The following is a 25,893-nucleotide window of genomic DNA, read 5'->3' as shown; positions in this document are numbered from 1 at the left end:
TTGGGAGATTAGTTAGGAATTTTTTTCTTCTGAGGCTCAATAAGATGAGAGCTGGTTGTGGGCCTTTCAGTACCTAGAGGGGCTATGCAAGAAAACTGGAGAGGACAATGGAGTTACAGGAGAAGGGACAATAGCTTTAAACTGAAAGAAGGTTTAGGTGAGGTACCAGCAAGAAATTCTCTACTGTGAGGGTGATGAGGCACTGGAACAAGTTGCCCAGAGAAGCTGTTGATGCTCCATCTCTGAAAGTGTTCAGGACTGGGCTGGACAGGGCTGTGAGCATCCTGGTCTGTTGGAAGGTGGCAGGGGGGTTGGAAGTAGGTGATCTTTAAGGTCCCTGCCAACCCAAACCATTCTATGATGATTCCAGAGGAGGAAGCACTTTGCTCTGCTCGGTGTTCTCCCACCTTCTAGTCTCCCTCTGGCTGAGCCATATGCTCATCAGCATGTGCTGTTTACACAGAACCAAACCGATGAGAAACAATAAAGAAGCACAAGTGGAACAGTAAGTTTTGCAGTTCTGCTTTTGTGATTGGTCTGCCCAGAAGCAACTAAGAGAGACTAAAAATAATTCACAACATGATGAACTGCATAAACAAATTCTCTGGGGATTAATGCATCCTCAATAATTTTACCAATAATCAGGTGGGGGAGCATTGGATTGACAAAGCTGATGCTCACAGGAGGTGGAGGAGGCAGAGGCCTCATGTTAGAAAGTGTCCTGGAGCGGGGGCTGCTGGCTGCATCTCTGGGAGGACACATCAGTTGTTTCACAGATAAGTCAGAGATAAGTCAGTCCACAGCAGCAGAATCCAAATGACTCATCTCCCTCCTCCATCCTGTCACCTGCTGGGACCTAGTACAGTTAGTGGCTGAAAGAGAAACATCAGCTCTGACAGACAGATTGAAAACCCTTATTGGACTTTTATTGAGCTCCTGGCTAGAAAAGGTGTCACATGAGTATAGCATTGGTCTGAGGATGCTGCATAAACTGAAAGTTTAACCCTGGACAAAACACATCCACTTGCAGATCACTTGCAGATCAATACCTTGATTAAAGTATTGGCAATTCTTGTGTCTTTGTGTCTTCTCTCCTCTTAGGATGAACTGAGAGCCCTGAAAGCAAAGTTCAGTGAGATGACATAGGTCAGGAAAACTAGATGAAGAAGAGAAAAAAAACATGGCTGGGGCAAAGGGTAGGACTTGGGTAGCAATATAAATAATCAATTTTTTACATTAATATTGTCTTCCTACACTTCAGATTTTGTGACTAAAATACAACTCACCATATGGAGCACTATATATAGTTGTAGTTTTCCTTTCATATCACTTTTGGCCTGGTTGACATTAATCTGTTTTAAGATAAATCTGATTTTTATTTGTGGGCATTTTCCCCATCTTTTTTTTTTTTTTTTGCATGCACCTATAGTTCTCTTGTTTTGCTTTGTATTTTGTTCTTGTCTAGGGAAATCTGCACCTTGTTTCTCTTTGTTTCACAGATTTGATTTGCACACTGTTTAGTTTTAAACAAGTATCTATAGTTATACTCGTGTCTGACCTCACTCCATTAACTTAATCATATTTTAGTCAGTTAAGTTCTCTGTAGAGTGAATAGCTATCTAAACTGATTTAACTGATGTACCTTTTTTATTTTTTAAGGCCTCAGCTTCCCTTCCTCTGGTTATTATGGAAGCACAGTAATAGAGGAAGTTGTAAACACACTCCACACACTGATGTGCCACTAATCCAAACTACCTAGTATAATAAAAAGGCACTCAATTAAAAGCTAGTTTACTCCTTAATGTACTCTAGGTGATTTGATCTTTAAGGAGTACACAATATAAGGTGAAAGGTAATCAATACAGGACTGTCTGAGCAATTGCAGATATAAATGCATACCTGTTGTCAATAAAATTATCCAGGGATAATTATCCAGGGATAATTATCCAGGGACAGAATGCCCTATATAAATGTAACCAGTTTTTTCAAAAAAATAAATGCTCTGCTCCAAACCTGAGAAGCTGGTAAGCCATGAAACAGAATCCACATGACAATTACTCATTTGAACTTTATGTGTGCCATGAGTTTCTGTTTCCCCTAACCTTTTCTGAGTTAGTCTCTTCAGGGCTTATTAGGATCGCCTTTGACAAAGGGATTTACCATACCATCAATCTGTCAGTGTTCTGCTATCCCAGTAGCTTCCTGAGTTTTCAGATTCTGTTCAAATTGCCATGCCAAATGGCATCCATATAACTCTGGAAGACATGCCTTTGATTTCTGGGGCCTCATGCCTGCTGTAGGTAATAGTGAACACCTTCAAGTACCTCTCTTGACATGGTTTACACTTTCCAGGTAGGAAGTTCTGGATCCCCCTGTCTTCATCCCCACAAAAAAAACAGAGCTAATGGCTTGGTAATGTGCTAGATGGATCATTCAGCACATTTTTTACTTGATGTTTATACATTTACAAAATCACTGAAGGCTTTCATGAGGAAGAAAGCATCATCCAGTGTTACTGAGCCAGCATTGAGTATGAAGAATAACTATTCAGTTGTCACGTGTAGAGAACATACAGTAAGAACTTATTTTTGTTGGCTCTGAAATTGTACACTGTCTGTCTTGTCCTCATCTTATGGGCTATGCAGTTTTTACTCAGCTCAGAGCAGTCAGACTGAACTTGTGCCTCCCTTAAAATAACTGAAGATGTGCTGTAAGGGGCAAGCTGTCTACACTTACTGCTCTGGCAGAGAGCTACATTAAGGCTTTTAAAAATTGAAGTACAGTCAGGCACTTAGAAATGGACCACAGTTTTCTCAGCCAGTTGACATATCTCAGGTTAAATGACAAAGTAGGGCTTTCACAAGAATTTCTTTGCGAGATCTTAAAAGACATGAGCAGGGTAACAGAACAGTCATGATCTGAAAAATAATAGTATTGTTCTCTGAATACATGGAACAGTATTCAGTCAAAGGGATGTAAAAATTGAAGTAACCTGAATGTTGTGGGGATTTTAAACAATTTTAAATCAAAATTGTGAGTGAAACAAGTTTGACCTTTTACAAAGCAAAGTTGCTTTTATTTATTCATTGTTTATTTTCACTTTGCATGTGTGTCTGTCATCTCCAGGAATAAAAGCATTGAAGTCAATTCCCTTCTGCCTTTCTTTATATGGAGCTGGTATTTATAATGAGCCTCCAGTCAGCTCTGTCATATTAAAATGAACTTTCTGAATTATTGTTGTTCGCCTGATTTCACAATCAGCCCTTTGCAACCCACAACACTGTCACTAGCAATCTAACAGAAGGCAAAAATTTCTTTAATGTCTAGATCAGTTTATGTTGAATAATATCAACACCATTCAGCAGCAGTAGTATTTAAATACAGCTGGAGTGGAGCAAAACAGAATGCCTGATTTTTAAAAAGCCTCATACATCCATGCTTCTTTCCTTCCTGCTGGAATCGTGTAAGTTATAAATGATGGGGGCTCTTTTTCTCCTCTTTCTATGTCGTGGTAATACTTGGTGTTTTGCCTTGGGTGTAAAGGTTAAAAACTTAATAGGTTGATGGTCTTTACCATAGGAAAGTGACTTTTCCGTTAGAAAGCCAATAGATTTATAAAGGTATATAAAAACTTGGGTCAAAAAAAAATCAATTTTTCTAGCATATATGTTTCTTTTATCCTTTTGATAGTACCTTTACTTGCAGCTTGAAGTCCATTTCCAGTTAACACTTCATATATTTTTCTTTACTTTTTTCCATTACTATTTCTATTTACAGTTTTTCAAAGAAAGACAGTATCAGGTATCAGGTAAATAGGTTGGGGGCGGGGGGGGGGGGGATGGACAATAGGGGAAGAGATTGCCTATATCCATTCTCTATTCTCTATTCATCATCTTTTCAATAATCTTTTCATCTCCTACAAAAATTGAAATATTCACAGAAACACAAGCTAGATTACTCTTCTTCCCATGTTTTTACCTGTTGGGGTAAAGAAATATTTACACCATCTGATTCCAATAACTGTGCTAAAAAAAGACTGATATAGATTCAAAACAGGTGATTTTAAGAAAATATATCAGTGTATAAAGCATTAATAAGGTTTAGAAAATAACTTTTAAAAATTCTTATCTCTGTCAGCAACAGAACTGTTCAATTTCTATTCTCCAGATTGAGATGAACTTTGAAAAAATGCTAAAGACAGGCCCTTGGACTTATTACCAAGATAAATTCTTTCTTTGCTGTATAGTCCTCCGTGTGCAATAAAGACACAGAGGACTAAATTCTGAGTAAGATACCTGTTTTATTTCTAGTCCTATGGTAGAGTGATTCCGAGCTCAATCTGACTTTAACTCTGCTTCAGCACTGGCAGAATTGTTACCTATTCCAAGGGCAGTACCCTTGCTCAAGGCAGGGCTGCAGGAGCTCTGTAGCTCTTTCAGGCAGCTCTGAATAAAGCCTCCCTACCAACCTCAGCCACTTGCCAAAAGTTATCACAGCTGTAGATAGCTGGAAAAGCTCTGTCACTGAGCTAAAAATCAGAGCGGAAGAGCGGCTGCACACTCAGCTGTTAATTCCCATTTTTCCAGTGCTTTACCTTGCCATAAAGCTTGTGCGCCACCAGAGGGCATTCCATGCCTCAATAAAATGCAGGTCAGTAAACAATTCCAAAGTAAGGGGGAATAATTCTTCTAGTCTTCTTACCATATTGGACATTTCATATTACTAATCAAAAGCCTACTGCAAACTGAACTATCCCAATTGCAGCATCTATCAGGTATTTCTCAACTGCTCTTTCATTCCAGTTGCTCCTTTATTGGGAAAAATAGTAAATTAATTAGTTCTTACATGTAAACAAAGATGGAAACTAAACTATTAGAACTGAAGACATATTTTCCCTTCACAACAAATTAATATGATGAAAAACTTAGGAAAATGTTGATTTGTCAGATATTAATTGCATAGTTTTAGGTTTCATTTCTCCTAATGCTTAGCTAACACACTGCAGACTTTTTCTAGTGAGTGTTTATGTGGATTTTGCCTCACTAGCATCAAGTAATACTGAATTCCATCATCTGAGAAGCCAGCCTTTTGCATATTATTAGTCACAGAAATATAGCACAGCTGGAAGTACATTTTTCCTTCAAAAATTTTATTAGAAAAATATACTTTCATTTTACCAGTCTGCAATCTTGAATAAGGATTCTAAACATTTTTTCCATCTCAAAGAACTTAACATGTAGACAGCCTCTAAATTAATACCTATAAATTCTAATTTTCTATAAATCAAGCAAAATTAATGCTGTCACTAAAACTGAAAGAAAATGACTGAGGAAAAGACAAAGAAAACAGCATTTCTCATACTTCTGTGCAGCTTTTCATTGCAATTGGCTTAATGTTTGCATTTTTTTCCACAGTCTGATGATTTTAGCAGCATTTGTAATGATCCCTTAGCTTCACACATGAAAACAACTTTATTGTCCATTTCATGATTCAAAACTAAGTTATCTCACAAACTTTTCAACCAAGTAATGTCTTGCTACTTCGTAATATGATTGTATTTCTGTTCTTTGGCTAGAAACAGGGTCTTCAGGGAAAGCAATACAACAGGAGAGCTCACATACTACTGTATCAATGCATAATTATATGTTTTATGTGTTAGCAGGTACTCTAATAGCCACTTCTTCAGCACAGCACACTAGTAATTTCCTAGAATGTTCTTTAAAAAAGAAAGAAATGTGAGTAAACAATCTTTTTTTTTTTAATTTCACCTATCAGACAAAGTTTGGAATCATCTATATTTCTGAAATGCAGTAAAATTAAAGATTATTGAATAAGCTAAGTAAAATAATAAATCTCTTTTTAAAAAAATACTGAATTATCATTGAGGTCATTGATTAAACTTTGTTATGTAAGAAAAGAAAAACATCTAAGATGTGGGTAAGTCATCAAATAGTAAGAATGGAAAGTATTTTCTTTGGCACAACACTTATTTTTACACAAGGATGTAAAGAATATAGCAGGGAATGATCTTCACATTATACAAAGCATCCAGCTTTTCAGGTTTGTAGATAAATACTTAAGTTCAGATGTAAGAATGTAAACATAATAATTATTTTACAAGGCAATAATTATTTTACATGTGTTTACAAGGCAAGGGTGTGCAGTGCCTTAAATCTATTCCTTGGATTGTAGAAGCTCATTGGGTCATTTTCAAAGTGAATTTCAGAGTACCATTACAGGGTAGGATGCACTCACTTGCCTGTTCATCCAGGGTGAGTTTGCTTCCTTACCTGAACATTGGCATAGCCAATTACTAGCTTATAATAATGTCTATATCAGAATTTTACAATTTGAAAGTACAATGTTTACATGTAAGTCCAGTCCTAAAATTAAAATATTATTTCATTCTGCTTCAGTGAATCAGAGGAAAAATGCCCTCCCTAGAGAAGGATAAATGCCCAGAGGCACATACACAAATGACTCACTGACACTTTCTGTATATTTTCCTTCTGGTTGTCTCAGAACTCAGCAAAACACCTTGTTGGTCACAGATGAGAGAAGTCCTTGTCCAGCTAAGCCTAAAATGATCTCAACTTTCAGTGTCATCTAGGCTGCTCTATGAACAGGAAGGACTGTGCTAGGAAGCAAAGGTGAATTTTTCTGAAAAGCAGATGTTCTGATAGGCAGAATATATATTAATTGGAAACTATGGGGCAATATTAATTTAAACCCCAAGGTTAATAAGGACAGTATTTGAGTTGTGAAAGTCTCTAACACAAATAAAACTTTGAATTTAAGCACACTGATTTCTACCCACAAAGCTCGTAAGTCACTGAACTAGAATTTGACTCAAAGCCCATTTGTGGATATGGGCCCTGCAGTCCCTTGCTATGGTGCTATAAAAACTTACACAGGTGCTCTGAAATTTGAGCTATCAAAGTCAAGGAGACTGCTCTCAGGAATTAAAACAAAATCCTCTTCTGCTTCATGTTGGAAGGAATGGGCAGAAAACTTTCAAAATACCTTGTATTTCTTACTACTTTTGCTGACACAGGGCAACCCAGCTGGGATGCAAAGAGGATAATTTGCCTTGAGTGAGCCAGATATTCTTAAGTAAAAACTTCTCTAGAAATTATAAAGAAAGATTATGGATTTATCCATATCTTAACCAGTAATTAACTAACTGAGAAGCTATGGTCTCTAGCCAAAAGGTTGGCTTTCAACAAATGTTTTGAATCGTTATGGTTACTACATGCTTATTGGAGCTATGATTTCTGAATGTGTTTGGGGTGGCTTTGTTTGTCTTTCATGTAACAGTTTGGGTTTTTTTCTTTTTGAAAACATAGATTGTTTTAAAAAACAAGTCTAGGGAGGCTTTTTTAGGGAGTTGCTGAAAGTCATCCCAGATTATAACAAAGCCTGAAAAAAAGAGAAATTTAGCCTCAGTCAAAAGGGGGAAAATATGTTGCCCCTATCACTGGTGCAAATGCAAGTCAATGGCAGCAGCTGGAGGGAGACAAAAAAAGAGTGAGAGGATGGAAGTCTCATGGTCAAGGAAGAGATGCCTCTGCAACAACTTGTAAACAAGCACTTTAATCATGTTTGCTATTTCATTAGCATTTGAACAATTCAGATTGAAATATGAAAGATAGTTTTATTTCCCTTCTTCTTTATGCAGGGCCTGGACAGCTTTAAGCAAAACAATTCTCATCTGAATTATGAGGATAACAATAACATTTCTCTGTCTCAAAGGGCTGATCATGAAAATAAATTAGATGCTCAGATGTTATAGCAATGAATCCCAGTAAATTAAAAATAATTTTCAAAACAAAATAACCACATTTACATTATTTTTTAGATACCATGAGTTCAAAAAATTTTTATGGAAATCATAAGCTGTGTGTATGTAAGCAAGGAAATTCTGGATGGCTAATCCCATAAATGTGAAGAACACTTATTGGGAAATACTTCAGCTAGTTGACAGCAGAACAGATCAAGAGGAGACTACTAAATTATTAAATGACCTACACTACAGCTTCTTATATGCAGTTTTGCAGCTGGAGAAGAAGTGGCTGCTAGAACGCTTAGTTTGGTGTCTTCAAAATGTCTACAGTGAGGCTCTGGTTTGAAAAGTGATTATGTAAAAATAGCACTTCCTACTCAGCAGATCTGTTCTTGTATGCTTTAGTAGGGAGAGAAAAAAAAAACCCAAAAAACCACCAAACCAAAAAACAAACCACTGCATGTCTTCAGTGCTGAGCCACCATATCTCTGGGGGGGGTGGGGGGGGAGAAAGAAACTGCATTGTACTCTAGTTTATGCAACTTCATCAAAATCACCAATTTAAAGCTATAATGTACCTAAACAAAACCCATCATTTCAAAATTGTGCCCTTTGGAATCAGACCTGCATAACCTCATTACCTTCATCTGAATGGAAATGAATGAAATGAAAGGAAATAAACCCTTCAGATTGAAAAATCATGATTGGATTTCCTCCAGCTTCCTATCATCACCCAAACTAATCAAGCTATTTTCTCCCCAGGTGGAAAATGAAAAGAAAAAGAGAGGTGATGATGATTCTTTTTTTAAATATTTGGCAGGTAATCTCAGAGCATGAAGCCCATATAAGTTTCAAGGGGTTACATGAGGACTACAGAAGGCTAATACTATGACAACAGCTGCTAGCACAGGGATGTAAGCAATGCAAAAATCAGATTCATGCAGTTTGGCCAGCCTGTTTCCAGGGCTGTCAGACTCCTAAGTGATGGAGTGGGCTTTGCCACTATCAGCTGCTTCCAAAGGATCAGTATGTCATAGCAAATGCTCCTCTTTAAGCTTTTCAAAAGAAGTCTTCTATGTCAGAATGATTTTTTTCCTGAAGAAGAGCAGATGAAGAGGCTCTTGTAAAAAGAAAAAAAAAAGTCGAATTCTGAACACAGGAAAATACATACTTAGTATCTGTCTAGAGATTTGAAGGGATACTTTGATCATTCTTGCCAATTACATACCTGTTAGAGGCGAGTATATTTACATATTTAATATTCAGCTAATCTCCAAAAACTTTGATCAAAAAGACATGCCATTTATCCTCAAACACTGTGCCAAAATTTCATCTCTAGATAGCCTAATGTGTGAAGTGATGAATTTGTTTTCAAGTCTTTTACAGAATGCCTTCAATTTTTCACTTCAGATTAAAACACCTACCCTTTTAACAAGTGCACTGCTTCTCCTGAACACTATCTTTAAATATAAAAGAAATCATAGCACAATGGTTCCCTCAGGGTTTTACCTTTTGACATTTCTCTAAGAAAACATCTCAGAAAGAAAACAAATGGCATTATGCTTGCAGACACAATCCTTTTCTAAATGAACAGAAACGTCTACATATTTCTTCTCATCTGTGACACATTTTAGTGTGCCTTATAGACAGAGATCCTGAGTGACCTTCATTAAGTCCCTGGACAAGAAGCCTGACTAGCTCTAGAATTGCAAGTTCTTAGCGTGGGCTTGTGCATTTATGGGAAATGGAAAGATTACACGTAAGTTTGCGGAAAACCCCAGCATCAATTCTGACAGAAGACAGTCCAGCAGCAGAGGTTTTGCAACACACTCTGGACTCAGGTCTGTTATGTTAGATGTAGATGTAACAAATCCCAAATGAAAGCACATTTTTTTTCTTTTATTAATTTGTGTTCTTATAGAATGCATCCTTTCCAAGCAATGTCTAACCTTGTAATTCTTTTCTTTGTCTGTACCAAAATTTTTCCTAAATCTCTTAAAACATCTCTTTCCCAAAATAAGAATTCTCTCAAGAGTGCTGTATTCAACAAAGAGAGAGATGCAAATGCAGCATCACAATTCCTTTATTGATTAAGAATGCAGCATTTGCTTTGAACCACAGACTAGATCTTGGAGATGTTTCAACCATGGTCTACATGTTTAAGTAGTAGGCATTAAGTACCAGGCATTCCTCTCCTTACAGTGCCAAGGATTCTAACAGTAGTGTGTTAAGACCTCCAGCAAGTAAGATGAACAGTCTGGTCACAAAACTCTATCTGGAGCCAGTGCCAGAACAGCACTACTTGTTTACAGCCCTAAAATTTTCAGACAGTCTCTCTGAAAAAATAAGTTGAAAAAAGATTTTAATTTCAAGTCTTACCTGAATTATTCTAGTATTTAATCAGAATATTCCTTAGTGATGCTGCTTTGGGGAGCCAGTGTAGGAATGAAGCTCTGTAGGGAGGCAGCTCTGACCCTTCCTTCCACCAGGGAAACGTGAGGTCCACTCTGGCAGCATGTGCCTCACTAGTGGCATTTGGGGCTTGAAGGAAGAACTGATTTCATCCAGTTGTTTTCAGGGTTCAAGGTGCAACTGGACAGACTTATTTAAGCATGGACTAGAGAACTCACTAACCTACAAGGTGACAAACAGGCAGTAAGAATATGGGAACAAAATATTTTATTACACAAGAAATTACCTTTCATAGAGTGTAGCAACCTTTTTATACTCATCTATCACAGAAATATTTTGAGGGTCGTAAAGGATTTTTTCTTACCAATTATTAGATTAGTAAACAGGAGAGCTTACTACAAGGATATAAATATTAGTCTTTAAAAAATTGCAAAGATAAAATTACATAGCCTTTAGCAAGAACACTATTTTTCTTTCCCCATCACTAGATTTGTTACTTTTTTTTCCTTTAGTCATAAGACTCATTTTCTTTGCAAATGTTTTTTCTACCTGAGACAAATTTGTAGAAACTGATTTACTGAGAAGAATTCTGACACTTTCCTGGCAACTTGCAGTGATGCCTGATGAAAACAGCTAAATTTTGCTGTAGAAGAAAATTGCAAAAAACTCATGAAAACAGCTTTTGAACTTATCCAAATGTGATCTCCCTAGAGAAAAATCTAAATAGAAATGTCAGGATTGTAGTTTTTAACTCACTTTAGGAACCCTATTTGGTATACTGGCCATACAGCTAAATATTAAAGCTGCTTTTGGTTTGGTTGGATTTTTTCCCCATAGAAAAAAACAAAATCACAAACAAAACAAAACAAAACCCCAAACAAACAACCCCCCCCCCCCAAAAAAAAAAAAAACCAAGAAAAACAAACATAACACTGTAAGAATTATTTTTCTTGTAAAGCTGCCTAGACTGGATATCTATCATACAATTTTGCCAGGAGACTGTTTTGCTTCTAGCAATTTCACCTTGAAGTCTACAAAATCTGATAAAATCTATCTCAGAATAAAAAAACATAAATGTTGGTTGTCCCTGTTTGTCCAACTCCCCATAATCAGACACAAGCAAGTAAAAGTGGGCCCAAAGAAAAGCCAAGAGCTCTGTCCCTGCATGCCATAAATCAGAGATCACTCTCCTTTGCCTTGAGAAAAATGTAAGGCTTGTAGCGCAAAAGCTACCAGAGGACACGACCAGTATTTCGGGTTCCCTCCAACAGCAGGAAACTTGTTCTGCTTAAGGGAACCCAGAAGTACCACAGCCTAGGTATTTCTCCTTATAATGATTTTGGATTTTGTTTTGGTAAGCACTCCAGCCAGGAAAAGGAAACTCACAAGAAATTTGCATCCAAGCAAGCAGCGTGACAGGGACTTTAAACCTTGTGTACTTAACAAAACTCATCATCAGTGCAATGCTTTTTATATCCCCTATCTTGGTAGTTAATTTCCTAAATAAACTTTCAAAGCCTCTAATTTAAATTCTTCATGGGTATAACCTGTTAAAGGTGCTTCAGATGACAACTTAATAAAGGCTGATCTTGTGAAAACAGAACAGAACAAGATGACAAGAAATTAGAGTGCTATTCTTGGTTTTCCTTGTTTTTTTTCTAGTTCTGAAAAATTTGTTTAACCTTGCTGTACTTCACTGTGCTCGAAGGCTAATGATGTATGCCTATTCTACAGAGAACTGGGAAAATAATTATCTTTACATTTCAAAGCTATGGGAATGAAAAGTATCATTACTTCACTGTTATTTAATTGTATTAAAAATTATCCTTCAACTTCCATTAAAGTCTTCGGTACTTAACAAGAGAGAGCAGAAGTAATGAATACCACAGTTCCTTATTTTCTCTGTGGGTAAAGGTATTTATATTAATTAATTGGCAAAGCCAAGTCTTTTTAGAGGAAACAGAGCCTAACTTCTATCTAAAGGAGGAAGAACCTCTATCAAACTCGTATCACCAGTTTAGTTTAAGTTCTCCCTAGTAATTTTTTAGTGTTTCAGGTCTGGGAGCTTGTGGGTTCTGTGAACATCACAGTGCTGCTCTAGTAATTACACTGCAAAGAAAAATTATCTAAAGTTTTCTAAAGAAATGAAACTTTCTGATACTAACATCCCAGATAGGAACAGAACAACAGTAGGAAGCTGACTAAACACAAATCTCTATATAGAATTTTAATAACATTTTCTCAACACTGTGCTGACTAAAATAAGGTATTTCAGAGAATTTCCTGTGAAACAAAAATCAGATCTAAGGGCTCACTGAAAATTAGTAACAATTATTAATGCCACTTCCTCCTTCCTTTGCACTAACCAACGACTGTGCTTCTGAAAACAACTCTTGCAAAATCAGAAAAGTTGTCAGGAGAAAGGAGACTATGACAGTGACGTCAGAAGTTTAATGATCCATTAAAAGAGAACATTCTGATAGTTGAGCTACATAGATGAGATGCAGTAATAAACCCAGGTAAAGACATCATCCCTGGTTCCCAAAGAATTTACACTGTTTTAGGCAGAGAAAATAGTGAAGATATTTTGGATGTTATTGTACTTTGCAATAACACCATCTTCGGGTGTTACTGATCCCTGTGACTATTGGGAAAAAAAAAAGTGTGCTACAACAATCCTAAGAATGTTTATAGTTCTTTAAATAGTAATCATCAAGAAAGAAATTTATCAGAGTTAATATTATTTTAATTGATATTTAAAGTTTTTAAGGTTTTGGATAAAATGTAGGTATTGAGTAAGTTGGCTTGAAATTTTTGGAACTGGTTATAGCAGGTCACATCTTAGCATGCTGAAAGGTTTACATCATGACTCACTAAGAAGGCAACATTATTCAAATGCTGCGTCTTTATTTTTATATGTTTCCATGTCTTTTTTTTTTTTTTCCTATGTAATGAAGAGCATATTTCATCCTCTAACTATAAAAGTCTTCAGACATTACAGTCACCTGTAGCTCTGAGTCACAAAACAAATATTTATTACATCCTGGACTCTCAGTATCCAATTGTGTTTTGATTCCCCAGTTCTGATTGCAATGAACGGTGTCACTCTTCTGCAACAGCTGAATTAGTTTTAAATAGCCACACAAACACTACAACCATATACTTAGTTTGTCTTTGTTGTGGAAAACTAATTAACATGTGAAAAAATAAATTCTTATGTTTGAAGGAGGTCAGTGAATTAATTAAATGAGGGGTCTTAAGATATCCCTTACATTTAAATACCAGAATAAAGATGAGTTACTGTTATTGTCTGAAATGACCCTTCTTGGCTGCAGGTGGAAAGTCAGACTAAAGAAAGGTACTACATTGTCTTAATTAATAATGTCAGTGATAATGCAGATGGTACCAAATGAAAGGCAATGAAAAAAGCCTCAGGGTCATTTGGCTAAATGAACTTTTAACAGAAGCATACCCACATTACACGGGAAACTGAAGCTACTCTGACAGTCAAGGTCTAAAGTGCCCAAAAGTTCCAAGCAGAAAATTTCATAGAAATGTTTAAGGATGTGGGATAAAGTAGGATTAAACAGTCAAAAGCTGCTTCTGTGGCATAAAAGAGAAGAAAAAATCTTAAACTAGAATCCAAGGAAGTGTGACGTTTGTAAAATTATTCAGAACTCTGAGGTATCTAGGATGCATTTTCCATTGTGGCTTTCTAAAATCTGTTTCTTGTGAATTATTCCAGAAAATAAGATGCTTCTACTCTTTTCCTCTTTACAGCTGAGGTTCAGGAGTCCATTTTTTTTTTTTTTTAATATTCTAAAATCTAAAGATTCTGGCAAATTTTGTAAGACAATACTATCATAAAAGATATGAAGAGCTATGCAGTAGCTTTCATCTAAGTTTTTAATGTTAAAAGATATGTATGAACAAAACAGAGCAAGATAAAATAACCTGAATTCTGTAGAGTGTTTTTGTTTTGCCATTGTATATATTGTATACCTATTTTTTTTAATATATGTATGGAATTTTACCTATTAAGGTATTTGAAGAATCCCCATGAATCCAGTTGGATACCAAATAATTTCATTTGTCATACAAATTTGACCTATGTGGTTACTTACATGCTGGGTAGTGCCTAAAGACTTTTATTGGTCTAGAGACTTAAATCATTTGGATATAATTCTATTCATAGGTCTTAAATACTAACTTTGTATACATTATGGGTTCAGTTGTCTACTATATGCCAAAAATACAAGTAGCTTTATTCAGGTAAAACAAAACACAGCAAGGAAATTTATTTATTTATTTATTTATTTTCACCAAACAGGTAAGGTTGGAGCAGACCACTGGAGGTCATTTACTTAGAGCATGTTACTTAGGCTTGTGTCCAGACAGCTTTTGAATACGTCCACACAAGGAGACTCCACAACCTCTCTGGGCAGCCTGTTCCTTTCAACACTTTTTCACAGAAAAGAAAGTTATTTAGCTTCATTTTCTATTCTACAGCATCAACATTCTTTTCAGACAACAGAAGCATGAAATCGGCAGAGCTCTGCAATTACAACTACTTAGAAGCCAAAGTGAAACTTAAGTGTATACTTTCATTGACCTAAGCTGATGCTGGCACAATCTAAATAGCCATGTTTACTTGTCACTGCTAGACTTACCTGTGATCTAGAGCATGCTTTGAGTTCTACTTTTTCAATAGGAAATGTTTATGTGAAGCACTGAAGCACCTAAAAATGACCTTGATACAGATTTTAAAACAGGAAGTCCAACAGAGATAATTAGTGAGCATTCTCTAACAATAACATGTTGCTACCTATACACTGTAAGACATTTTCATGAGTGAATTTCCAATCACATGATAAAAAATGCAAAAAAGCACATCAGTTAAATACAGTTCATATCTTGGGGGAGGAAAATGAGGTTTGTACTATCGCTGTCTTTTCACCTCCTTCAGCAGCAGGCTATCAAGTCTTACAGAGGCAAACTTAGCATGTGAAACAAAGAATTGTGCTCTTTTTCTTTAATATACTGAGATTTTAATTGTTCCAGGACCAGATTCTGCCACTATTATAATGGATAGCATACTGTTAGCAGAAAACATTTATACTTTTCTTGCTTAGAGCCCCCTGAACACTTTCTTGCCACTGAAAGTTTCAACACGCACTCAAGAAGAAAGGCTATGTAAGGTATACCCTCGTATTCATCTGTTGCCCCATTGATTTCTGGCTGTTATTTTACTCGAGAAGTCACAGACTTTAGTAGAGTAATTTTCACACTCTCTCATGCCTGTGTTTTTTCAACGCTTTGTTCTTTTTCTTTTCATGTAATTGTATGAAAAATTAGAGATTGGGTAATACAGTTAAAGGCATATAATCTCTATGAAGATTTATAGTTTTTTATTGCCAAATAGGTGATTTTTAAAGTTTTTTATTTCTTTATGTTAGTAAAAAATTGAGAATTGCCAAGAACCAAGATGAGGCAAACACAGAACCATATAATGGTTTGGGCTGGAAGGGAATTTAGAGATGACTTAGTCCAACCTCCTTGCCATGGGCAGGCACACTTCTCACTAAGACCATCCACCGTGGCTCTGAACAGTTCATGGCATCTGCAGCTTCTTTGGGCAACTTATTCCAGTGTCTCACCATGATACAATCTTTCACATGATTTAAAGGGTGGAGATTTAGGCACTCATGCCTAAATCTTTTGGAGTACAGAATGTTCAGTCCTGTAGTTGCATGCAAGAACGAGTTGGCTTTAACAATATCTTCCACTATTACCAGTATGCACTAAGAGGAAAATATTGGCGTTCAGCATTTGCTCAAGGCTTAACACAAGCTTACTCATCCTTGTCTTGAACATGAAGAGAAATGCATTAGGCTAAATTAAAAAAAATGAGAGAGATCATAAACCTATTTCTTATCACAACAGTAAGACATAATTTTTACAAGAGACCAAATGCCTACCTAAGGCTGCTGAAACTATCAGAAGCTTTTTAACTTGGCATACCTTAAACATGACAAATCAGTACAACCTTCATCTGGTTATTACACCCTGTAATTAGGTATTCACTGCAAAGTTTGGCCTGCCAAGTTATGTCTTTTAAGAGCCCCATTTGGACTTGATTGGTTAAGAAGTTCAACGTCATAGTCTAGTGCACCAAGAGGCTGTAATGGTCCTGATGAGAGCCCACTCACAAGCCCTGCCTGGGGCCTGAGAAGATTCATTTGGCCTCAAGTTGCTCTATCCTATAGGTGTTACCCCCACCCCCACATCGGTGTTCTGGCTTGTTACCTTGCTTTTGCTCTATGATCTCTCCATAAACTCTGTTGCTATTACCACTCTCCTTTGCACTGTGATCAGACTGTGCCCTGGCACTGAGAGCTCTACTCATCCTCTGCTGTGGCTGCTCTCAGCTCTTCCTTCCCCTTTAGCTTTGGAGTCCTTCTCCTGCTGCTGGCTGGTACTCAGTGGCCACTATTCCTGTCAAAATGAATCTCTCTTAGAAGTGAGACCCCTGAAAGTCTTCAGCATATAATGCAAACAGCTGGGCATGGAGCAGCTCAAATCTACCACTCACTATGAGCATAGTCAGTTACAAGATTTGCCTTCGGTATCTTGCATTCTTCTACCACTTTAGTCACTCCTTTCTAAAATGTGCTAGTAACTCTTCCTGCAATATGCACAGGCACTTGCAGGATGCTCTGCCTGGAATGGGTAAAACAACTTGAACAATGCCCTATTTGCAAACCTACCAGTGGCAAATGAAGAAGGGGGCATCATAATGCTTTTGGTGTTGAATAAAGCTGAAACCAGTCTGACTCATCAATCTTAAAATTAAGCATTCTGATAGTGAGATGAAGATGTGGCAGGACTGGTAAAGTACCCAGATAAAGGAATAAACACGTGATACTACCAACAACTTATCTAAAGATGCTGAACTGATACATCTGGCCTGGAGTCATATGACTGACAATGAATCACTCTACCATAAAAGCCCAGTCCCAAATTTTAGCAGCAGAGTCTTCTAACACATTCCTTCTAGGAGTGTATGTGTGGAGGTTCCTCCCATGAGTGGAGATGTCCCTCAATGTTACCTTTTCAGTCTGAGCAAGAAATTTGCCCACAGTCACTGGTGGGGGTTAGTAACATCAATCTCTACTTAATAATTTATAGAAGTGCTTTAATATAATTGCTTCAACATTGTTTTAAAATACACTATATTAAAATAGTTGCTATAGCTCCTATACTGTGTAATAAATAATTCTGATAAAGATCTTATCTAATAGTTATCACAATAAATCATATATATTTATATAAATAAATCTTGTTTGCCATCCTTAATCTTGCAGGACAAAGTTCAAATACACATGTATAGTCCTTTAGATATAGATTGTTGACAAATCTGGGACTAAGATTGGATCCAGCCACACCCAAGCTACTCTGAGAAGGAGTTTAGAGAGCAAAGGGGCCCTTTCTGTGCCCTGTGACTCAACAGGAGGGCTTCTTTAATAAACTTTGTATGAAGATCGTCCTGCCCACAACAAAGAGTCTATCTGTGCTTCAATCTATATGGCTTTGTATGAGAGCAGCTGAAGGCAGCAAAGATCTTGCTATTAGTGCTAGGGGAATCAGCTGGAGAAATGGCCAAAGAGAGACTCACAAAGCCAAAAAGAGAAATGCATATTGCTCCCCATAGCCACAGTCAATTAATTGACTTCAGTGATGGTATCTTACACCTAACTAACATCTCAAAATTTTTACCTTTCTTGCAATTGCTCCAGGAGCCAGGACTTAAAAGGGCAAGCCATTTAATTCCTTTTCCTGTATACCTAAGCCTGTGGTGTACAACTGCAGATGAGGGACTCTAAGAAAACACTCTAAATAATTGGTTGAGATCTGCTGTAGAGATACTTTGCAGCTCTCATAACAATGAAGTTGCATCTAACTTCCTAAATAATGTGCTCCTCAGACACAGTATGAAGTTTCACTTTTAGCCCCTCCCATCTACACATATATCAGACTTAATAATAGCCAACTGCATCATCCAAAAAGGCAAAAACAAGAGGGAAAAAAAAGTGCTAAAACTCTGCAAAATTTTGAGAAAAATATAAATTGTATTTTTTTAAGCATCAGGAGTTTGGAGGAGGCTAAAAGAAAAGATTAGCTTATTTTCTGTTAGAAAACTTTTTGAGAGCAACCTGCATCTTAAGCACATACATTTTGGCAAGCCTGTTGGATATAATGTAATATTTGTCCATGTCTCACAAAAATTACTTAAACTGGAGGATATGATATAATATGGACTTAATTGATATTAATATATTAATATATTTTATATGAATATATTATCAATTAATATTAATATATTTTTAATATCTATAAAATAAATTAATTTTTCCTTGCTTTTTTGGTAGTCTGTTGATAAAGGATGCTTTTAGACAATAAAAAGAAGACCAAATATATATCTCTAACAACTCAATCCTACTGATTAAGAGATTTAAATTCATTTAAGGGAAAAAAATTATATAAACATAACCTTTTCACTTTGTCAAAAATATTAAATAAGTTAGAAATGGAACTAGAAGCATTTTTGATACATTTTCAACATGCAGATAGCTTTCATCATCTTTCCTACTTAAAGATAAAAGCTGCATGTAAGAAATAGAGTACTTGGAGACTATTAGGTATCTGGTAATCAGTAGATCTTAAAAGCCTCCAAAATTATGGAGCATAGGCCAGCTAACTATCAGTAACTTTACTATTGTACACATTAATACCCTACAGGGTATTATCAACCCAAATATAGAAGAGAGGCTCCACAAGTTAAATTTTATTTAATTTAAATTAAATTACATATTGTTCCATATTTGATTAACAAAATCAGGCAAAAATAAAGTGAAAACATTATTTTCAGAATAATATATGTGCTGTTTATTTGCTATAAATAGAGCAACTTCCTTTAAATATGACTCATTCAAGGGAAGCTCAGAGACTGACTGTCTTTAAAGTATTAACTATGGTGGCATATATTTTTTCTTGGTTTGAAGGACTGTGTTCCTTCTAAAAAAAGAACGTTATAAATTTAGAAAAACACCCTATTGATTTAAGAAAAGGATGACATAAAGAGTATGTTGTTGACTCACTGTCAGCTACATCTAGAGACAAATCAACATATTTCCATGGAGAATGTCTTGTGCTTGCAGTTTACAATCAATAAGGAGGACAGAAGTGATAATATATGACACTTTCTGCTTACATATTCATTTTGTATCCTAATATACCTCTGAGACAAGTCACAAATGTTTTAAAGCAGAAATACTGAAGGAAGACATTTCTTTTTCCATCAAGGGTCATAGAAAAACTAAAAAGTTAATATACATGAAATCTAAACAACTGGCACTTGCCTTAGTACTAAATTCTAGAAGATTTTTTTAATATTTGATTGTGTAACTAGATTTTGTAGTACATCAATCATTATCTAGATGTGCTCAGTTTGTTGTATTTACGAGAACATTTGGTTGAGCACTTGGCAGTGACTACAGGCCACTGGAACCCTTCTGTTGCTGCAACCTCAGGCTTGTTCTTAACAGAGACAAACACCAGGAAGTTGCACACAAGAAACTGGAAGAGTAATTTGAAGAAGGTCAAAAAGCTGATCATGAGAGACACATCCTTAAGACCAATGTCAATGGCCATAGACTCCATTTAATTTCTTTCTTTATTTCATTCACTCATTTGTATCTTTAAGTTAAAATATTGGGTTTCATTGTTTTGGTATTTTTCTTTTTGTAGTATGCGCTTTAAATGTCTTAATATCTGAACCGAGCTCAGCTTATGTTCTGACAACCAAGATACTTCTAGCTCTGTGCCATGCTTTGCTCACTGCCAGAAGCTCTCCCAAAAATTCCTCCAGAGGGGCTGAGAGTGATAATATCACGCTAGCAGAGCACTTCATGGCAAGGAAAAAAAGCCTCATGCACTCTCCTAACCAGTTGTTTGCAAACATATCACTTTTGGAGATTATCACTGCTATTCCTGCCTACTCCAGGCATCAAAAGAAGATGGTTTTGCTACCATTGCATGACATTTCTTTTCACAAAGTTGATAAAAGTTGTGACCACTTAAATGGGGTGTGAGAGATGGGATGCACAGATAAGATTACAGGCATCCCAAATAAATATACGTAACTCAAACCCCAATGCATTTTATTTGGAGTGTTTCAGAGGAGTGAGACGGTGATACACAACATTAAAAATGCTTACAATTGTTTAAAGCAATTCATATTTGCAAAGAGGGCATATCAAAATTTACAGCAATGAACATCTCTATCCCTAAAAACCCAAAATGCCTTAGCAAGTTACAGTAACAAACTGCCTCTCTGAAGGGGGCCAGAGAGAAGAAAGGATGTGCAGATCTCAAAGAAATAAATGGCAAGTCTTAAAGACCAGTAGGAATATTCAGTGAAGGAATCTGGCACATAGGCAAGGCCTGTAGTAAAGGTTGATTTACTCCTTTTAAAGGCACTCTTTTCAATCACCTAGCTCCGGAGCTTTGGGAAACCTTGTTCTGATCTAAAACTTGATTAGCATACAACCACTTTTATCCAAGACAGTAATGCTCAGTTTGTTTATCCAAACTGCAGATTAACAAGGTCAAAGATGCAGAGACACTATACACTGTGTATGTAGATCTTACCAGTTTTACAGGTGAAATCTTTCAAGTCTCACCTGCCAAAGCAACATTGTACAAATGTGACTAAACTGCTTTCAGAGCCAGGCCACACCTCAGCTGCACAGCTGCTGGTTCCAGAGGCCCACATAGCAGCCTGTGGATGATGGTTTGCCAGGCTGGTGTCTGGTGTCCTAGGGACTGCAGGTTACACCCTGACCGGTCCATTACAGCTTAGCTACAGGTGTGCTCATCCTGTACATGCAACCTGAAGGGACTCAGCTTGGGCACTCTCTGGGGGATGACCCAGTTCTGTTCCTGGGAACTGAAACATCACTTACCACAAACCTTTGGAAATGGCATGATGACTGCTGGGATCAGATGAGAGCCACAGAAGGTACATTCAAACATCTGTGAGTGAAGAATAAAAAACCAGAACATTTTAAAAATATGAAAGGTAGCCCCAAAATTCAGGACAAATTAAACTGCTTTCCTGAAGTTATTTCTTTTTCTTTTTCCTTTGCATTACTTGTGTTGTTTTTATTAACACAGTACTTTTACTCTCTGAGACAATAAAGTAATGCAGGAAGACCAAGGCTGCAGGACAAGGGAAGTCACTGCACCAGGTCTCCATTTCAGGGCCTCTTCCTGAAACAAACTACGCCAATGGAATGTGTGACACAGCGTGAAGTATGTGCTCACTGTATCCAGTTGCCAGAAGTGGTATCTGTTGTAGAGAGCAGAGGACAACATCTGAAAACTGGAGCTGCTGCTTCTGTAGCACATCTTTTTTGTTCTACATCTGTAAAACCAACCAGTCAAAGTCTGTCAGGAAAGAAAATCTACAAAAAATAAAGGAAAAGAAAGAAGGTAGTCAAAAGAAAAAAAGACAAAGAGCTCAGTGGATGAAAGGTAAGTGTCAGGAAGTTATCAATATTAGAGAGTATATTAAATAGATTTAGGAAATCAACTATAATTTTAAAATGCTTGATAACGAAAGATGAAACAAAAGTACAGAATGAAATTTGTCTGGAGAAAGGAAATCAAACAAGATTGTGGAAACTAGAGAAAAAAATAGTTACATGCAAAATGAATGAGAAAGAAAAGCAGAATCAGACAACAGTTGCTTCAAAATGACAGTGAGCTATAAATATTTTCTAAAAAGCTGTGTCAACATACAAAGGTATGCACAACAGTGTGAAATAACTAATTACAAATAGAGCTAAAGTGTAAGTCTCTAATATCCTTATCCTTGCATTGACTTTCCAGAGCTAAATAACAAAGTAAAGAAGTTCTTGGTAGGAATAATCCAAGCCTTAAGAAATCCTACAAAACATTATGCTGTTACAACTTAATTAAAATTAGATTTCATGGCAGAACATAAAAAAATATTTTAAACAGTATCAGCTTAAGCTCCAGCAAAAATCTTACAAATTTAAACTCTATTAGATTAAAAAAATGACATGTCTAAAAATAAATGTTAAACTTTAATATTTGTTTTGTATATTTTCCGTAGCATTTAGAGTATTTTAAAATGCTTATTCAATAACAGAACATAGAGTTCAAACTGATTGAAATCAAAGTACCTTAAATGCAATGATATATAAATGGTTTCCATTATTTAGAGATGAGCAAAAAATATAAGCAGTGCAACTGATGCATTATTTGTCAGCTTTATGCCAACAGGATTGTGTTCAGGGAATGTAATTTGCACCATTCTACTTTTAAGCTATTGCCACTGTTAGGAAGGCCAGTATGTCTAAAGGACAACTATTTTCTATATAAATAAAAATTAAATATGACAAATAATACACCTACTCAGTATTTGTGACATGATCTTTATTTGAAACAGTTCTCATTATAAATTGCTGTGTATATCCAATTTTCTGTTCATTATACTAACAGTTAAGTCTAAATACTTAACCTTAATGACCCCTGGTAACAAATTTCAAATTTATCTAAAAAATGGCAGTCTTAAGTACTTCTCTATTAGATATCTGAATGTTATAACCTTCACCAGAAGCACAGAATGAAGATTAACTGGAGTCTTCCACATAGTTCAGTCTTTATCTGCATGATCATGAAAAAATAACAAAGCAGCAGGACAAAATACTGAAAAAGTAAATTATACTTCAATCTGCAGATGCAATAGAACAATACTAAGCTTGCACAAAATAATGAATTTGGGGACACTTTAGCCTAGCCCATTGTTTTATGAGGGTGAAAGGATGTTCACTGTGCTTCAGTTAAGAAGCATGTTTCGTTATTTCAATTTCATTCAGTTAAGAAGTGGGAAATTATGGTTTTGAACTTGGCAAGCTTATACAGAGCTTTGATGCGCCTGTCCCATAATACTTTAGCTTTTTTTGAGACTATTAACTTAGATTCAAATGAAAACAAATTTTGCCCAAATTATGCACATCTCAAATTTAAAATAATGTGATAATAAATATCTTTCACACCAAGATGCAGAAGTTACATGCTGCATCAGAAAACACACACCTTGCTTCTTTTTTCACAATGGATGGACAGGAGCTAGAACAGATTTGGATAACTATACATGCTTGAGTAGAATTTTCTGCTAGGTCAGAATGCTGCAGCTTCTTTTCAGCTCTGAAAGAAGATGGCAGATTGGCCTTCCTAATTGTATGTCCATGTTCACTGCAAATGGAAAAAATAGTTTAAGCATGGTAATTTACAGAGGAAAAAAAGCTATCTGAAAAATTCTCTTAAAAGTGAATGAGCAAAACATGGCCATAACTTCTGTCCTGACTGAATACTCATCAAGTTCACCTTGTCTGACAGGTAATGCCTACATGCTGCTCAGGCACAAGAATATCTAGGATGTGATGGAAAGAGAAGGAAACCTTCCTACATACAACAGGGAGGAAATCATACACACTTATTACATCTAACTAAAAATTCCTAATAGAAACAAACTTATAATATTCAAAGCCAGCAAAAATTATTCATTTACTGATGCAATGATGCAAGGCATATTTCAATGTGAAAATTGAATTTATGTGTTTATTCTCCCTTTTATTTCTCATTTAAGGAGCCATCAGTTACATCACTAGTAGAGTGGCAATTTGTAGCACTATTTGAATTACTCAGTCCAATTGACAGGAGACTTATTTTCTTCTGAGCCCCGGCCTAACACAAACTCTCCCCCTTATTTTGCCAATTATCTTCACCTCAGTTGTTGCCATCTACAACCATTGTGTGCTCCAGGTATTAATTAATCCTGCCCCCCAACAGAGTAATACTCCTGGCCTCCTACCAGCTACACTTTTATGTCCTTCAATTCTCAGGACTCTTAGAAATCCTGTTCCACCACTACTCAAACTTTGGCTAAAGCTCAAATCTTTGTGCCTTTCGGCTGCATTTCACAAAGCACTCAATGCTTACAACAATCTAAATTAAATTATCCTTGTAAATGTCTACAAGTTACCTAGATTAGTTTTATTATAACACCCACTCAACTTCAGGTTTTCATATCCACTAGCGTGAAATCCTTAAATACTACACCTTTTTCCTGATTGTTTGGTGAACATGAACTTACTGTTCCTGCAGTCATCCCTTTTCTGATACTAACCTCAGGCTTTTCTCATTTCTTTCCACAACAAAAACAGATTAGCCAAATTGCTACAAGTCCTGACACCTGTAACTCTTTATTTTCCCAAACACCAGGCAAGCCTACTTTCTCCACTGACTGTCCAAATCCCACATCATTCCTCCTTACCAAATCAAACATGAGACAATGCCTCAGAAACATCACTTGAGACCGGGGCTCAAAAGGACCCAACAATCTTCATCACCTTGGGCTTCAAGTCTGCACTGGGCCCCGGCTTCCCTGAGTTTCCACTTATGTCTCGTTCCTTCCACAATACTCCTTCCTTTCCCAAATTCATAGAATCATAGAATACCCCTAGTTGAAAGGATTACACAAGGATTACCAAAGTCAAACTCCTGGCCCCCCACACCAAGAATCACACCATGGGATTGAGAGTGTTGTCCAAACACTTATGTCAGATTTAGTGCCCTAACCACTTCTCTATGGAGGCGGTGCCTACAGTTCTCAACAATCCTCAGGGTGAAGAATCTTTTCCTAATATCCAACGAAAGCCTCCACAACATCTCCATGCCGTTCCTGCAGGCCCTTTGCTGGTCACCAGAGAGAAATCAAGTGCTCCCCTCCCCTTCCCATGGAAGCTGCTGCCTACTGTGAGGTCTCCCCACGCTCTCTTCTCCAGGCAAAGCAAGCCCAATGACCTCAGCTGTTTTTCTTGCAGCATCCCCTCCAGACCTTTTTACCATCTCTACAGCCCCCCTATAGACGTTTTCTGACATTTCTAATGATTTCTCTGAGCTTTCCTCGTGATCTCTTACTTCCTGTAAGTAGTTTTTCAAACTATCTTCGGAGCTTCGACAACAAACCCGAGTGCCCTTCTCTCGGGGCGTGGGGGGAACCTTCCGCCCCCCCTTGCGAGAGGCCCTACAGGACGATCCCGCAGAGCCGCCGCGTCCCCTGAGGAAGATGAGAACGCAAAGCGGAGTTCTTCCCGACGGGCACCGGGGGCACCTTGCGCATGTTTTTAAACCCGGGCCTTCGGCACGGCTGTTTGACCCCCGCCGCCCACCCGCGGTGCCGCCGCCGCACGACAACACGGTGCTACTGTCCGTTCTCGCAGCCCACGGGAGACCAGAGGGCCGGGGAGGGCACAGGGGATTGCCGGCAGCGCTGCCCGGCCGGCGGGGAGGGCACACGGGGGATGAGAGGGGGGGAGGCAGCGCGCGGGCCCCCAGCGACCCCAGGGCGACTGGTGACGAGCGCCGCGAGCGCCGGCCGGCCATTGGCTGTGGCGCGGAGGCGAGCGGCCAATCAGGGCCGGGCTCGGAGCGGCGCAGCTCTCGCCCTCGCCTCGCCCCGCCCGGCGGCCCCGCGCGCGGGGGGCGGGGTCACGTGACGCTCTGTTTACATCCTCTCAGCTGTCGGGCCCCGCCTCCCCCATCCCG

The 25,893-nt window shown here is 37.4% G+C and overlaps 1 long non-coding RNA gene across 1 annotated transcript; it reads right to left on the bottom strand.

The window, feature by feature from the left end:
- Positions 1 to 22,698: 22,698 nt before the first annotated feature.
- LOC139586138 (uncharacterized) lies at positions 22,699 to 25,642 on the bottom strand. The gene is made up of 2 exons (XR_011677470.1): positions 25,267 to 25,642; positions 22,699 to 23,538 (listed from the first exon to the last, which is right to left on the bottom strand). It is a non-coding gene; the product is annotated as an uncharacterized lncRNA (long non-coding RNA).
- Between the last annotated feature and the right edge of the window lie 251 nt (positions 25,643 to 25,893).

This window comes from Agelaius tricolor, unplaced genomic scaffold, assembly GCF_023055355.1.
Source record: "Agelaius tricolor isolate 1412-34295 unplaced genomic scaffold, bAgeTri1.0.p SCAF_2, whole genome shotgun sequence".
NCBI classification, from domain to species: Eukaryota; Metazoa; Chordata; class Aves; order Passeriformes; family Icteridae; genus Agelaius; species Agelaius tricolor.
Note: the sequence above shows the minus strand (reverse complement) of the source record. Positions and strands in the feature narration are given on the sequence as shown.